General features: G+C 39.3%; 1 long non-coding RNA gene across 1 annotated transcript; it reads right to left on the bottom strand.

The window, feature by feature from the left end:
• Positions 1-6: 6 nt before the first annotated feature.
• On the bottom strand, positions 7-6,726 carry LOC111261012 (uncharacterized). The gene is made up of 3 exons (XR_015311329.1): positions 5,907-6,726; positions 2,613-2,814; positions 7-2,469 (listed from the first exon to the last, which is right to left on the bottom strand). It is a non-coding gene; the product is annotated as an uncharacterized LOC111261012 (long non-coding RNA).
• Between the last annotated feature and the right edge of the window lie 7,317 nt (positions 6,727-14,043).

Raw genomic sequence — 14,043 nt, forward strand, 5'->3', positions numbered from 1 at the left:
CATCGTCAACAAAATCTTTTAGGGATCTCGAATTTGCTAAATACACGGCGCAAGCGCTCGCACAAATAATAGTGATAATTAAATTTTTCAAACCTTTATTCATTTTCCTTTCACGTAGAATTTTTTATATGCACATACGTAGCTTGTTTATAATAAATATGAAAATTCTGTTCAGCTTTGGTACGTTACGAAAACCACTAAAATTGTACAACGAGGATATATAACCGTAGTAGATTATGTCTGCTTGGGGCTACTTTGTAAACATCGGAAGACTTGATCAGTAATAACCGTTCTTGTGTCCAATGTAGGTTTTCAACTTGCGTACTTCGTCGTAGTGAGCATCGTCTGAAAACCAATAGTTCTTAAAACATCACACATTCGACCTTTTTTTACGGAACTCGCGTTTATTTACTCCCGAAGAGGTGTTATTCATTCTTCTTGGTAAACAGGCACAAAGAACAAGAACGAAACAACAGAGGGAGAACTTGGATGCCGTAAAATTTCCCAAATGATAGTTCAAAGTAAAATCTTAACTAAGGCATTCTTTGTACCCGCTGTATGCGCCTCAGTTGAACAATTTTACTATGCTACTCCAAGTAAGCCCTTTTATGTTTCCTAGGACGCGTAAAGGGAGCGAGAGAACGACAATGAACAAATAACGGATTCGGCCTGCATTTGCATTCCTTATTCTGTCCGAGTGCAGAAAACAAATAGGTGTTTAGTTGAATAAATATAAAGATCCGTTCGATAACTCCCGCTAGTGTGTTTCACGGTCTATCTAGAACATTTGACCATTGTGTTTTGTAATAAAAATATATATTTACGTTAGATCTATGCAAGGTATCTTTATTTCTTTATCTAGGGCTAACTTGATGGCCAAAACTGATTCGACAAAAACAGAGCAGTGGTTATGTGCTCTGTCTGGCGGATTAAGTGACGTCTCGAGTGATGTAATTCGTTTATATCGCGTACTACAAATATGTGTAGAAAGATTGAATTGGTCAGTGTTTAGCCTTTGCACATAGATACAATATAGAATTGGTGGCTTATACGCGCCGTTTCAGCGTTTCTTGTCGATGTAGCATCGGTCGCAATCATCAGAACAACAAAATTGATTACAAAATTCTACAAAACGTTAGAATATGGTACAAAGATTTCCTTGTCGAGCTTGTCGAATATGTTCTATGTAAAAAAATGTACCGTTATTTATATTGTGGTTCTATTAATTTAACCATTCTCTGGGGCTTTACTAGCAGTGTTTCTAAGCAATTTTGTGATTGCTAAGTGATTAGTACATACGAAGACATATGCATAGGGTACTGTAAAATGAATGCATACGAAATGGATGGGACACAGGAAAATACGATTCTTTGCAACGATATTTTTTGTTCATTCCCCTAACCTTTACCGAGCTACTGAAAGATTCCAACACTCTTGGACCAAAACATATATGAAGAAAGATTTATTTTTTCTGCAGGCTTTTGCTTCTGCTACAGTCAAACTACGCTAGAAATGTATAATTTTGAAATCTGCCGAGCCACTGATAGAGTTAGCAGGGTTTTTAAGCAAAACAGAATCTTGTTAATAGTAATCACTATGTAGTGTGCTTTCTTCATTACACACGTATTTCTTTTAATATATCAGTGGTTTTCTGCAGATAATTTTCTTGACCATTGGCATAGCAACGATTCTATTCTTCGTTACAAATGGGCTATCACATCTTCGCACTGCTTCCTGTTGGCTCGTCATGGCATTAAACTAAGCTAACTTTCCTTCAACATCAGTTTGAAGAGTGAGAAGCCCCGGAGCAATGTTGACGCTACCGAACGAATGATGTCGTTCTTATGGATGGGGGGCTCCTTTTAGCCCTTATCTTTGTGGCTTTCTCAGACGGGCTTATTTGCTGGGCTCTGTGGCGATAGTCTACGTACAGGGTGGTCTAATGCCCATAACGGCGTGACAGATTCCCCGTTCCTGTTGGCGTATCCGCTAGCTAGCAAAGCGCAGCTTTTACGGCCATGTGCCCCGTCTGTAATGCTGAAACACCTACATTTCAGCGTTTTTCATTACATGTAAGGAAACACTCTACAAGCAGACATCGGGGGTAATGACTAGGATAGACCGAGAGAAACGTCAGACCTTTGCTAACGTTATAAATAACCTAAATAAGGAGCCAAGCCGGACCGCATGAATCGGTAGAAAGCGGAAATCTACAATTTCTATTTTTTTTTTCATAATAATCTAGTTTATAGGGGGTAAACACTTTGAGGGCTTGCCTATCGTAGATCGTAACGAAAACATTATCGGTGCAACAAGCAGTATTGCCTGCTACTGTATTTCTTGCTGTCCAATCGACCCAAGCTGTATGGACATTTTGCACCTTTTTTCTGGTAGGGCAAAAAGTAGTATCTCATATGCTTGTTGTTCCAGCCATAAGTGTGCCTTGCATAACACGCGTGATTTAACAAACTGAAATAGAAAATTATACTGGTTTATTCGTACATGTAAAATCGTGTTTATATAGCTGAACAGATGTCCATTACTATGTCGACGAAGTAAGCATCCTCAATTGTAAATATTATGTGGACAATCGCGAGCATTTGGTTACTTACGACTTCTAATTTTCGTTGCACCGTATTCGGTCCGAGCCGTAGCAGGCTACAAGGCCTGTCCCTGAAACTTGACATGTTCTTCGAGCTAATACTCCTGCGCCTACCCAGATCATACAAATGAGAGACCTTTGAAGAGATGGCCATATTTGAGGAAATAGTGCGCAGTGTAGTCACGAAAAGATCTTCGTAATCTGCCTGAAATCTAACATATACGAGCCTCTTAAACAAATATGAAATCGTTTAGGGACTCATTGTTAACAGGTCGTAATTTACTTCTCTAATTTCAGTTTATTCAGAGTTTATACAACCTAGCCTCGTTGACGACGTAGAGAAGCGCGCTTTTGAGAAGTCTGCGTCATAACCGGTACATCTTTGATTCAATTACACGCATTAATAGACCTGGCGTCCGTGGTCGTCTGTAGACTAGTGAACGTACAGACAGCCGCCTTATTTATTTATTCTACTTTAAAAAAAGCATCGGAAAGAGAAGTTCGAATAATTGAAATGACGAATAAGCGAATCCTGGGGAGTAAAAATCTGTCGCGGATGCGCGGAATAGAGAGGGGTAAATGGGGGTCTGAACCCGCCCGAAGCCGCTAAAAATAAATAGGGTATTCTGCGTACTGAACGGCCGCTGAAGCATAGTTTGGGGAAGAAAGCTACCACGAAACTTGTCTACTACAAAAATCTATACGATAAACACGTGTTTGTATTGTGATATATAAATAACTCTTAGCACCACTTCAGGGGTATACGAACATTTTTTTAATACAAAATTCGATTTATCGATATTATGCAGAAGGTAATAATAACTTATATATCGATTAACTCATAATCGATACTAACTAATATCGATTATATGTTAGCGCGTGTAGGAGTTGAACTCTATTAAGTAGACATTATGGAAAGTTGTTGAGAAGCTATCTTCCTAAACAAAACCATCTCTATTTCTTTTACAGAAATGAAGAGCTAGCAGACGATGTTTTCACGATTATTTTGTTGCCATCCTTAGTAAGCCAGTGGATTCCACAAGTTTGGCCAGCTCCAGAGTATTCCCATACTTTTCTCTCTGCTATTGGCACGATGCTTTGTGAAAGATAGCCTTGAATGATATAGGGCCCTTTGAAGAGACGCTCATTAGAGCGGCAAAGGCATTGACCCAACTATATATTTTAGGGCAATGCGCGGATGCTGTGGTAGGAATGTATTCAACTAACCTTTCATTTTTGTAGAGCGTTGTCTAACTAACATTAAAAGGAAGCGGTATGATGCCTAACCTGTAGATATTACATAAAAACCTAATGAGTTTAGGTGAACGTATGAGCCTATTTCATCCCGATATTTATCGATACTATCAAAGTGCACACCCGAAGACGTATACAAATAGATCGTACCGATGCAACAGAATTGAACATATGTAGACACTTGTCATCGGTATTTATTTTTGCAAAAATTACAGAGCAACGGAGCGTTTTATTGAGTGACAAATCGGTAAGTTTATTCATGAAGCACTTTTTATAAGCCGGAAATTTATATTGGTCTAGTCTATATACTTAATGGACATAGTTCTATCGATAACGAAAAGTCACTGCTCAAAGCAAATGACAAATGTTTCAACCTGCAGGGAATAGGGGCAATTAGCGATATTTATGTAAAGCTGAACTTCTTTTGGGCAGGTTTTCCTGGTGTGTCTGTAAACTCGTATATAAACACTCAGCACAGTTTTTTTGCTGCTGATGCTTATGGGCTGATTGGCTATTGATACAAGATCAAATCATTTTCTAGAAGGCATGCCGAGTGGCGGAGGGTCAATAAGTACATCTTGTCGAATTGCACTATTTTCGAAGGATTTGTTTTTCTTATACAATTAATTAAATTGCATTAAGTAAAGCCATAAACGAGTAAACAGTGCTCAGTCACAAAGAAATTTTAATTTTCTTCGAGACAAACTTTACGTTCAAATACGAATTGCAGCGATAGGTGGGTTCTGTTAGGTTTTTTTTGTGCGATTATTTAACCGTTGTATTAGAGGTTATTCCTGATTAAATAGAAAATCACGGTTAGTTGCTAATTAACAGAAGCTATATATTCTTATAATAAGGATTTGGGGTAGCGCATCTCGTAATATTTTTTCGAAGCTGTTAGCAGTTGATGGCTTTCTGAGGAGAATTTATTAGACCATGTTGTGCCCTTGCAGCGCTCAACGAGACAATCCGGATGATATCTCTTGTCAACATTTTTTGTCTGATTCACAACTTATGGCTACGAAAAATAAATGGTGATAGATTTAACAGCCATTTATCCAAAATATCCCAATCGGATCCAAGTTAAGTTACGCGCACCTCATGACTCAAGATATCTATTATACGAGGCAAAACAGCTTAGGCACGCAGACGGTGCGCGGGGTCATATTTTTTTATTAGAACGTGTTTCGGGTGGTGAAGGATTGTTTTGGTTCCATCCGAATGTACGTTTTTAACAAGCAAAAGGTGACCTTCGGTGAACGACTAATTTGTGCTATGTGTACATATATAGAGCGACGGAAAAAAATTAACTAAATAACTTCGAGCGCTAACCAACTTATCTCTAATAAATGCATATATCCTTGTCGCTGTATTCAAAGATAGAGCTAGGCGTAACCTTGTGTTCTTTATATGCATTAGGATCTGCATTGCTCTGCTGACTATCTCACGTTACAAATAGAGCCTTAAATTGTCCCTTAGTCCGCTGAATGCGATCTGGCTACGATTTTTACAATGGGACATGTTACAAAATACAGACACCTAAAAGTACGTGACTTTAATTGTTGAGCCGATATAAATGTCATATTCGATCAGTTCCAATGAATCCCTAAGCTGTCAGACCGGACTGACGGGATATATAACTGGATAAACAAATTCAAAAGCGTTGCCTGGTACGTTCGAATAAATCAGCGTATTAAGCAGCTGCTATGTGATGTATTACCAGTTTCTTGTCGTCTCTTTTCCGATTCACCTCATTCAGCGTCTCATGCGCTTGTTCTTTAGTACCGAAACTACGGGAAAGATCCAAGTTAAAATACTTATGAAACCACTACAAGCCAACACTGTGTAGAAATTGTTGTGGCCAAGTTTATTTATTAGACACCAACTTCAACAAGATAACACTGCCATTGTCATATTTTGCAGTAGCAACTCAGATTACGTGCTGCCAATGTAACGTAAGTAGTTCCAGAATAGAGCGGCGAGACCTGGTTGAAGCCGGCTACCCGTTTGCTGAATCGGCCAGTAGGTTACACCCTCGTTTTTAACTTACCTAGTTAAGTAAGCTAAGGTTGCTCAACTGCTTCAGAACTGCAGTCGCGAGGATGGTCTACTGATAAGCCTTAGGGAGGTTTTCGAAATAGTGCAGTGGCATGTTTGCCTGTCTGCGAAACCTACAAACACTTGATGGGGGTGGCCGAAGTTCGAAGCTGGGCGTAAAGCCACATCGTAAAGCTCGTTTCAAGTGGTGCTTACCTATGACAGTAGTATTGAACGTAAACATTTTGTTAGTAAGAGACAGACAGCATAAGCGTCACGGCCACATCAGCAACCACCATTGCAAGAGAGTATTATGAGGGTCCTCGGCAATTTTCATGTCTGTTTGTTTACTGTACTACAGTACCGTAGTACAGAACGTAATATTTCACATCTTAAGCATAATCAGTATTTAAATCGATTTATCAAATACACGCACACATAGCTCAGTATGTGAACCACAGCCCATGACCGTAGCTGTCATCACCTGCAGCTGTCGGCAACAAACGCTATCTGCATTGCCATACACAGCGCTATATACAGTAGTAGTCTGCATTTTGTTTGAATGCCGCGCGTCCGTCAGTTGCGAAGTTAGGCGGAGCGAACAGCGCGAATTCTTGAACATTTCATATCGCCAACCACGCCAGAGGATACAACAAGGATGAGTTATCTGTTGCTGTCACCGCTATAAACAAAATGTCACTGCTATGCGGCTGTTGTTGTCGTCGCTTTTAGTCCTCTGTTGTTATATATAAAGGCAGAGACAATTCGGTTGGGGAAAGGCAGAACTGTGGCTGGACAGGAAATTCACCCTGCGCGCAATTGTAAACCGGCCCGTTATAACTCCGTTTCAGCCGTTGATTTTGTTACTGATAACGGCTGTGTAACCGTTGCATATATTTGTAATGCGGGCACCATTGAGGATATTCCCGTTGTGTTAACTTCGTCATTCCAGTTCACGTGAAAGACTCTCCAGTGTGGGCGCATTTGCGGGAGCTTTTCGCGTGTTTCATTTGTCATCCCGTCGAGACGTCACCAAATGTCGGCGACAGTCACTGGTAGGGGACGAAGTTACTTTAACAACTAGCAAAACGGGCGGTACAATGCAGTGTGGGACTTTGAGACTCTGGCCGATTTTCTGCGCCGCTTCACCGCATGTTATTTAATTCTCCCCCGTTCTCTGCTGTCTACCGGGCAACTGCTTGTTGCTAGTTTCTTATCTTCACCGACAATACAAATATATGTGATCCTAGACGCGTCCATTGTAGTTCTCCTCAAAAGGTTGTAATTACCAACATCACGTAAGGAAGTGGCAGAACGACATGGGGGCGTCAGGAGAGACGAACAAAGTTGTATTATGATTAAAGCATCTAGTCATTTGATGTTGCCTTTAATTCCATTGTTTTTAAAACAATAAATTAAAATTACGGTCTCTTTTTCTAAGTGTAAAATGTAGGTTATCGTATTCCAGTATCTAAGAATCACTTCACAAGTAGAAAAACTTCGGTAGACAGTTCACATCGATCTATAATTAAGTATATGTATATATACACACACGCAATAGGGCATAGGAAGCTGGACTTTTTCTCTCTTAGAGCTATTTCTCAGGCCATATACTCAGTGTTTTTCCTACAGCCATGTTTATTCGATATAACCATTATCGGCCGTAATTAAAGCTTCAATACGGGACCTGAACCACTAATTAGTCATTTTAAAAATGCTCTTGCCTAAATCCACAAATAATTTTTTCTAAGTAGTCGTGTGTTAAGCTACATTGGCAGACGTTAACTCGTAGAAGTATCAAATAAGCTGCATACAAAAAATTCCAGCTGAATTAAATTCTGGATAGGGCAAAACGTTACATAAGTGCAAGGGCTTAACACGGCCATAAACTCAGGAAGGTGGAAAAAAAAGGACGAAAGGTTGTAAAAAGACTAAACCTTGAAACTTATCTGGACGCCTTTATCGGCAATTGATATTTTACCCTATAAAAGGCCGCTAATTTTTATATAGAAGATCTAAATGTGTCAAGAATCGGTTTTTGAGTCATCTGGATAAAGTTGCGAACTCTTTAAATATAAACTCTATTAAAGATATCCAGGTTGTTTTTTTTTTTATAGAAATCTTCCTGGGGTTCATAGGATGTCACATAGGAGCTGCTAATAATTTTTACAATTTGGGCAAAACTGAGATAATTTCCCTTGTCGTGCTGCGTGAGAAACCTGCATCTTAACCCAATTTCGCTAAAGTTGCAAAAGCGACGCGTTCTTTTCCGCCATAATAAGTTTGGGGTTTTGTTTTAAAAAGAGCTTAGACATAAAAATAGCGAATAAATGGATACCCGCTGTGACAAACAGTTTGATAAAGTTTGTCCGAATTTCAATACTCCACCTTGCGTATATTTTTTACGTGATGTTAAGTGACCTTCTTTAAAAAAAACATAAGATATCTAATTTGGCAATTCCTTATTGAAACTACACATAAAAAGCATCAATGACTAGTAGAAGATGCACAAAAAGAAGATCCATTAATTAGGGGCCGCTCAGAAGCCAGATGAGGCAGCTCCCTTTAGACTAATGAGTACACAAGGTGGGTACATGCCCATGCGAAAACCTTCGTTTTTGTAAGAAAACTTACTTAGCAGATTTTCCTTGCGGAAATTGTTCTTGATTATCTGGTATGTCTCATGAACACCTCAGTATGCCATTTAACTAAGACACAAAATAACACACAAATCACAGTAAAACCCTATAGCAAAAAATATTATTTCTTTTCCTGAAGTCATAATATTAACGACGAGGTGCTTTGCTAATGAAAGGGATGCAACTGCGTTATACAAAGATTGCAACCTGTGGACAACGTTCTGTTTAAACACGTGGATGTGACCCTCGAAAAAGAGATAAGTTTAAAGTTCAAAAATCATGTCGGAATCCTCAATAACTTACGAGGTGCCCTGTGCACTCGATAGGCCATCGCTGTCTTATTCCGAAATATAAGTAAGTCTGGCGGGAGTACTCAAGAACTTCAACACATCTTAAACCGTACTGAGCCCGCTGACCCGGATGCTCGATTCGGAACGTGATCAGGTTTAGCCATTAACGACTGAAAGATAATGGCTCAAGCAAGAGCACTCGACTCACAATGGCTACTGCCATACGAAATCGGTGAACGCAAGTGCTCCTCGTCTAGCAGCCATCCGAGGTGCGAGAACAGTTTCGATATATTACTTACTCTATTACTATTCAACAGAAACAATAGTGCAATATGATGATATTTGCTTATATCAGCCATATGACTAAGGGATTTAATACATATTGCTGTCCTCATATAACCCTCTGGAATGATGAGATGTTGCGGCAACGAACAGCAGACCCATCCAACGTCCGGAATTTTTCATCGTGAACTGAACGATGGCTTCGGGTGCTTCCATGCATGGCTAACATATAATTGCGTGGCCCGATCAAACAACGCGGCTACGCTCTATGAAATTACGGTTGGTCGCACACGCTTTATATGGTTAAGCGCTAGGACCCCACCAAAAAGTCGATTGTTTCCTTGGTAAAAACCAATGCTAGAGAATATTTAGATGGCTATCCGCTGTTCGCTAGGGGGTGCGAACTAGTCCAATGAGTTAATTTATGATTGTTGTTATTCTTACACAGGAGGCGCTTCTAGAGGAACGGAAATGTTTCTAACTAGAACCACTACAAAATATGTTGAAATGCAACTAACGAGAAGCTGGTACCGGGGTTAACGATTCGCAACCGCAATCGTGAGCTAGATGTAATCCATCACGCGAAATATATGCTATCAGGTAATGTATATAGTGATCAAACGAATGATGCCGGGCTTACACAGTTTTGCTTCTTCTCCTTCTTAGCCTACAGGCTTAAGAGGCCTTTAACAAGCTACTGGACTTATAGAAACAGGTACCCACTGACCCTAGGCGAACTGTTTACAGATTTGTTTTTCGGTACATCATTTTTCGAAGAACATCTACAAAATTTAACTATTCAAACGACGTATACTCATTTGTACGAATAACTAGGGTTATAATTTTGAGAAAATTTTAGCTCATAAAGAAAACAGATGTTATGCCAAGACCTAGGCAAATCGTGTAGCACTATCAAACTCGCTCCGTTAGTTTATTCAAGACCTGAAAAGTTTATTTCCCTTTTCATGTAAGCCGCCTGTTTCTTTATGGGTTCTTTTCGCATTTCATTTTTTTTGCATTCTTTAAAATGTTTCCCTTTGACGTTTTGCTTATCCAGACTGATCGACTGATCAGCCTAAATCGGATCCCTGCTCCATTGTCAGCGTTAAAACGCATTGATTTCCGGATCTATTACGATCTCGCTTTCCTGCGTAGAGAACAGATTGGATTTCCAGGCTTCATCTTAGTTTTCAGGTACAGAGCCATTGTTTGGTTTGTTATGAACCTATTGTGCTGGATACGAGGACGGCCATCAATGGAAACAATATGTATATATAACGTCCACATTATGAAGCTCTATAATGAACAAAATGTTGACAAAGTTGCTTTGTAAACGTCAAGCTCTGTTGTGCTGTTCAACTCTGCAGTCATGATTATACAATTAGGCAAGTATATAATAGCCTTATATTACTTAAATAGTCCAATGGTTTGTAATTAAAGGAGAACGGCGGAGACAGCAGTGGAGATAATTTCAGTCCTTTCAGACAGGTTTTCAGGTTGTCCTTAACATTGGCGTTTCGCGAAAAATAGCAGAGTTTATCCTTGAATCTAGCACAATTTCAAAAGATTTTTTTATCCGCATTTCAACCATTGAAGCAAAGAAGCGGAGCGGCTCAAGTGGCAGGTGAAGCTACGGAAATACCCTCATTTTTATAAACTAAATTAAATAATTTAAAAGACACGCTTAGTACCACCGTCAGACGGTGCGATTTGACATTGAAATTATCTCTGCTATTTCGTTTGCTATCGTTAGTGACAGAATGACTGGGATTTTAGATCCGATCTCGTATCTGACATGGAGTTGTTGAAGAAAACAAGGAACTTAATCCCACTTAGTTGAAACAGGTAAACTGCTACAAGATAATGGAAAAATGCTTACGGGAGGCGGCCCAAGGGCGAGACTGAGCGTCGAGCCATGCCTTTAATGTCGGAAGCCAGCCGTCTAAAGCATTATCTAGCACCAATTCCAGCGGTAGCACTTGCAATATGCATTTAAGTAGGCAAAAAAATTATACGGATGTTATAAGTAGAAAAAAAGGTCACAATTCTTTTATCTCATGAATTACATCGAATTATGTAGTTTTGATTTCCGGTAGGCGTTATTTTATTCATCATTGAACTCGGCGACGCATCCAACTTCGCGCCGCTTCAGCATAACGGGATAGCTATAACAGAAAAGACATTTCTGCTTCGGTTTATTCTGTTTGATATTTATCGTTGTCTTCTTTCGGTGGCAAACTTCTAATAGCGATTGTGCCGCTTGAAGCCCCTAAATCATACCATCTACATTAAGCATAAGACCTTTCATAGTCCTTTGATATTTAAACACAAATGTTAATAACAGATGTTGTCATTAATTGCTCGTTATTTGTAAAGCACGGCCTAGTTTAGGTTTTAACGATTCAGTTCCTCACTGTACATAAACGATCCGACCTGAAGCTAATACACGACTGCAATTTAGTTTTTTCTATTTCATTATTTGATAGACGATGCTTACGATTTGTGTTCGTTGAAGTAGTAAAGGTTAGCTGAATGCGAAAATGTTTGCGTTTTGCGCTGGCGTCACATAGAATATCAGGGATGGTAAGGATGAGATGACAACGACCTATTTTTAAAGAAATATCCTTCTCTTTTGAGGTAATGATCAACTAGGGATTAGTTAGTTCAACTTTATGTACTACCTAATTTTCACTATGGTTACAAAAAGTCAAAGATTGACAAATTTCGCGAGTTCGACTAGTACAATTCTGTATGCGCAGTATTTCCACTTGATACAGACAACTGTGTTGATGCCTCTGTGCTCATATTTATCTAAACATACACAAATATTAACTGTGTTGTAATATACACGTATATAAGATTCTTCACAGAAGTCGTTTAGAACACGTTTGCAATAGGAACGCTCGCTCCTTAACAGGCTGACGGCGGTACCTCCAGCGATCATGTGGCCCTTAGGATTTTTCAGGGTACGCTTAAGTGCAGTGTTGCTGAAATCCAGAGTGAAGCATTTTTAGTTAATAGTGAGAGGGCCGTCTAAATGGTTACCTGTCTGGCAGTAGTTAACGTTGAAAGGTAATGGGCGAATAGAATGGTGGAAATGCCAGCATATTCTAGCACAGCACCACATCAAGACTCCGTCACCGATCTATGAATGATCGGAACTCTGAAGAAATACAGGGCCCGGGACGGGATATAAAACGGTATAAGGATAATTTCATCGTGTCATCCGCTATTGAAAAGTAAACGAAAAAAATCGAATGCGATCTGTCCTATAAAATGTTATGTCTACTGATGGCATCGCAGTATCTGTCAATATTACATTTTCGAAATATCAGTTTTTGTTACTGCTAACCTTGTAAGTACGGCAGTTCTGGCTTAGGTAACTCAGTAAAATCTATTTACATCTTTTCAGGTACATACACAAGTTATATATGATAATGATAAGATAAAACAACATTATGAATACCCCGCGAATAAATGACTATTGAACATAAGAATCCAGCCGTAATCTTTAGACAACCGGTTATTAGCTCATAGCTTCCTTTGTTCTCTCAAGCAATCTAGATTACCGTAACTTTTTCCAGGCCGATAGTTTTTTTAAGATGGCGCTGGTTTTTTAATGATTCGATTTCATCATAACAATAATCACGCGCCGTATTTTTTCGAATTCTATTTGGTTTCCTAAAAACTAGCGCTTCAAAGTTCAAGTTCTCTATTACCTTACTAAAGAATTGAAAGGAAATAGAATGCCTCGATTCCGTGTTCGAACTTAGACCACCTTACGTATCCCTAAGTTTGGTAAACAAATTATCGACGAGCGATTTTCTCGGCGTTTGGATAGTCTAGCATTTCTACGTTAATTCACCCGACAGTGCCTCGTAGATTTTTCTGGCCTGTAAGATAACAACTGTGCAAAACTCCCAGCTTGCTTTGTTTCTTTGCGGAAAGTCCCTAAACGCAGACTGATTCCCTATCTCTCTCTAGTTCCACCACAAAATTTCCGTCCCCCACACCTAATATAAATACGTTTCTGCTTTCCTTTCATTGATTTTCATCATGCAGCCTTTACCGAAAGTCAAACGCTCGGTCGCGTCGTAGCTCATACGTAAAAATCGTGATACCTACGAGCTATTTCTAACTGGCTGGGTTAGAGGGCGACGAGAACGCAAGTAGTTTGAAAGTGGTAGTCTACTTTTCATTAACGATGCATTTAGATTCAGGTTTATATAAAGTTTCCTTGGTATTTTCGTGTGTTAATACAAGGCTATAATAAAGACTGAAGTTTAGGCATAATTCAAAATGAACGTCACTGTCCGAACTACGCACGGACTGTTGCAGTTATCCGGCCCCAGTCTTCAAGCCGCTCCATGGCCGCTTTTGCTTATGCTTATGCTAGTAGTGCTACTTTCATATCGAGCCAATAGGAACAGATACTACACTTTGGCCTATTCTTATAAATAGGTAAAAAAGGTATTTACCTGAAGTAAATACCGCTTTGTTATCCTAGCTTTGCTCAGTACTTACCCATTGGTTTCCGTCAAAGGGGTGTGTTCCTATCGCAAAATCGCGGCCTATTATTCGAATCTAATTAGATAATACACTGCTTATTATAAACATAGTGAAGCACTGAAGCAAATATTACAAAAACTAGACTTTGGTAGCGTATTGTTTCTTTTTTAGAAATCTAAACGCATTTATTAGAAATTAACCTGCGTGACTATAATCGCAATTTTCTGTAAAGGGTCATATCAAGCTTCTCGAGGTTTGCTGTTATATCCTTTTTGCTCATTCTACTGAGTTCCCCAACCTAATCCCCCGAATCCTCTATAAAAGCTATAAGCTATTTATTGCAGGTATATGCTATTTCTATCTCTGGCCTTCACCTAGAGTGACGAGCATAATTAACAGGCAAAAGTTTGGCGCACCTTGATCACCATTT

The sequence above is a fragment of the Varroa jacobsoni genome, unplaced genomic scaffold, assembly GCF_002532875.2.
Source record: "Varroa jacobsoni isolate VJ856 unplaced genomic scaffold, vjacob_1.0 scaffold_57, whole genome shotgun sequence".
NCBI lineage: Eukaryota > Metazoa > Arthropoda > Arachnida > Mesostigmata > Varroidae > Varroa > Varroa jacobsoni.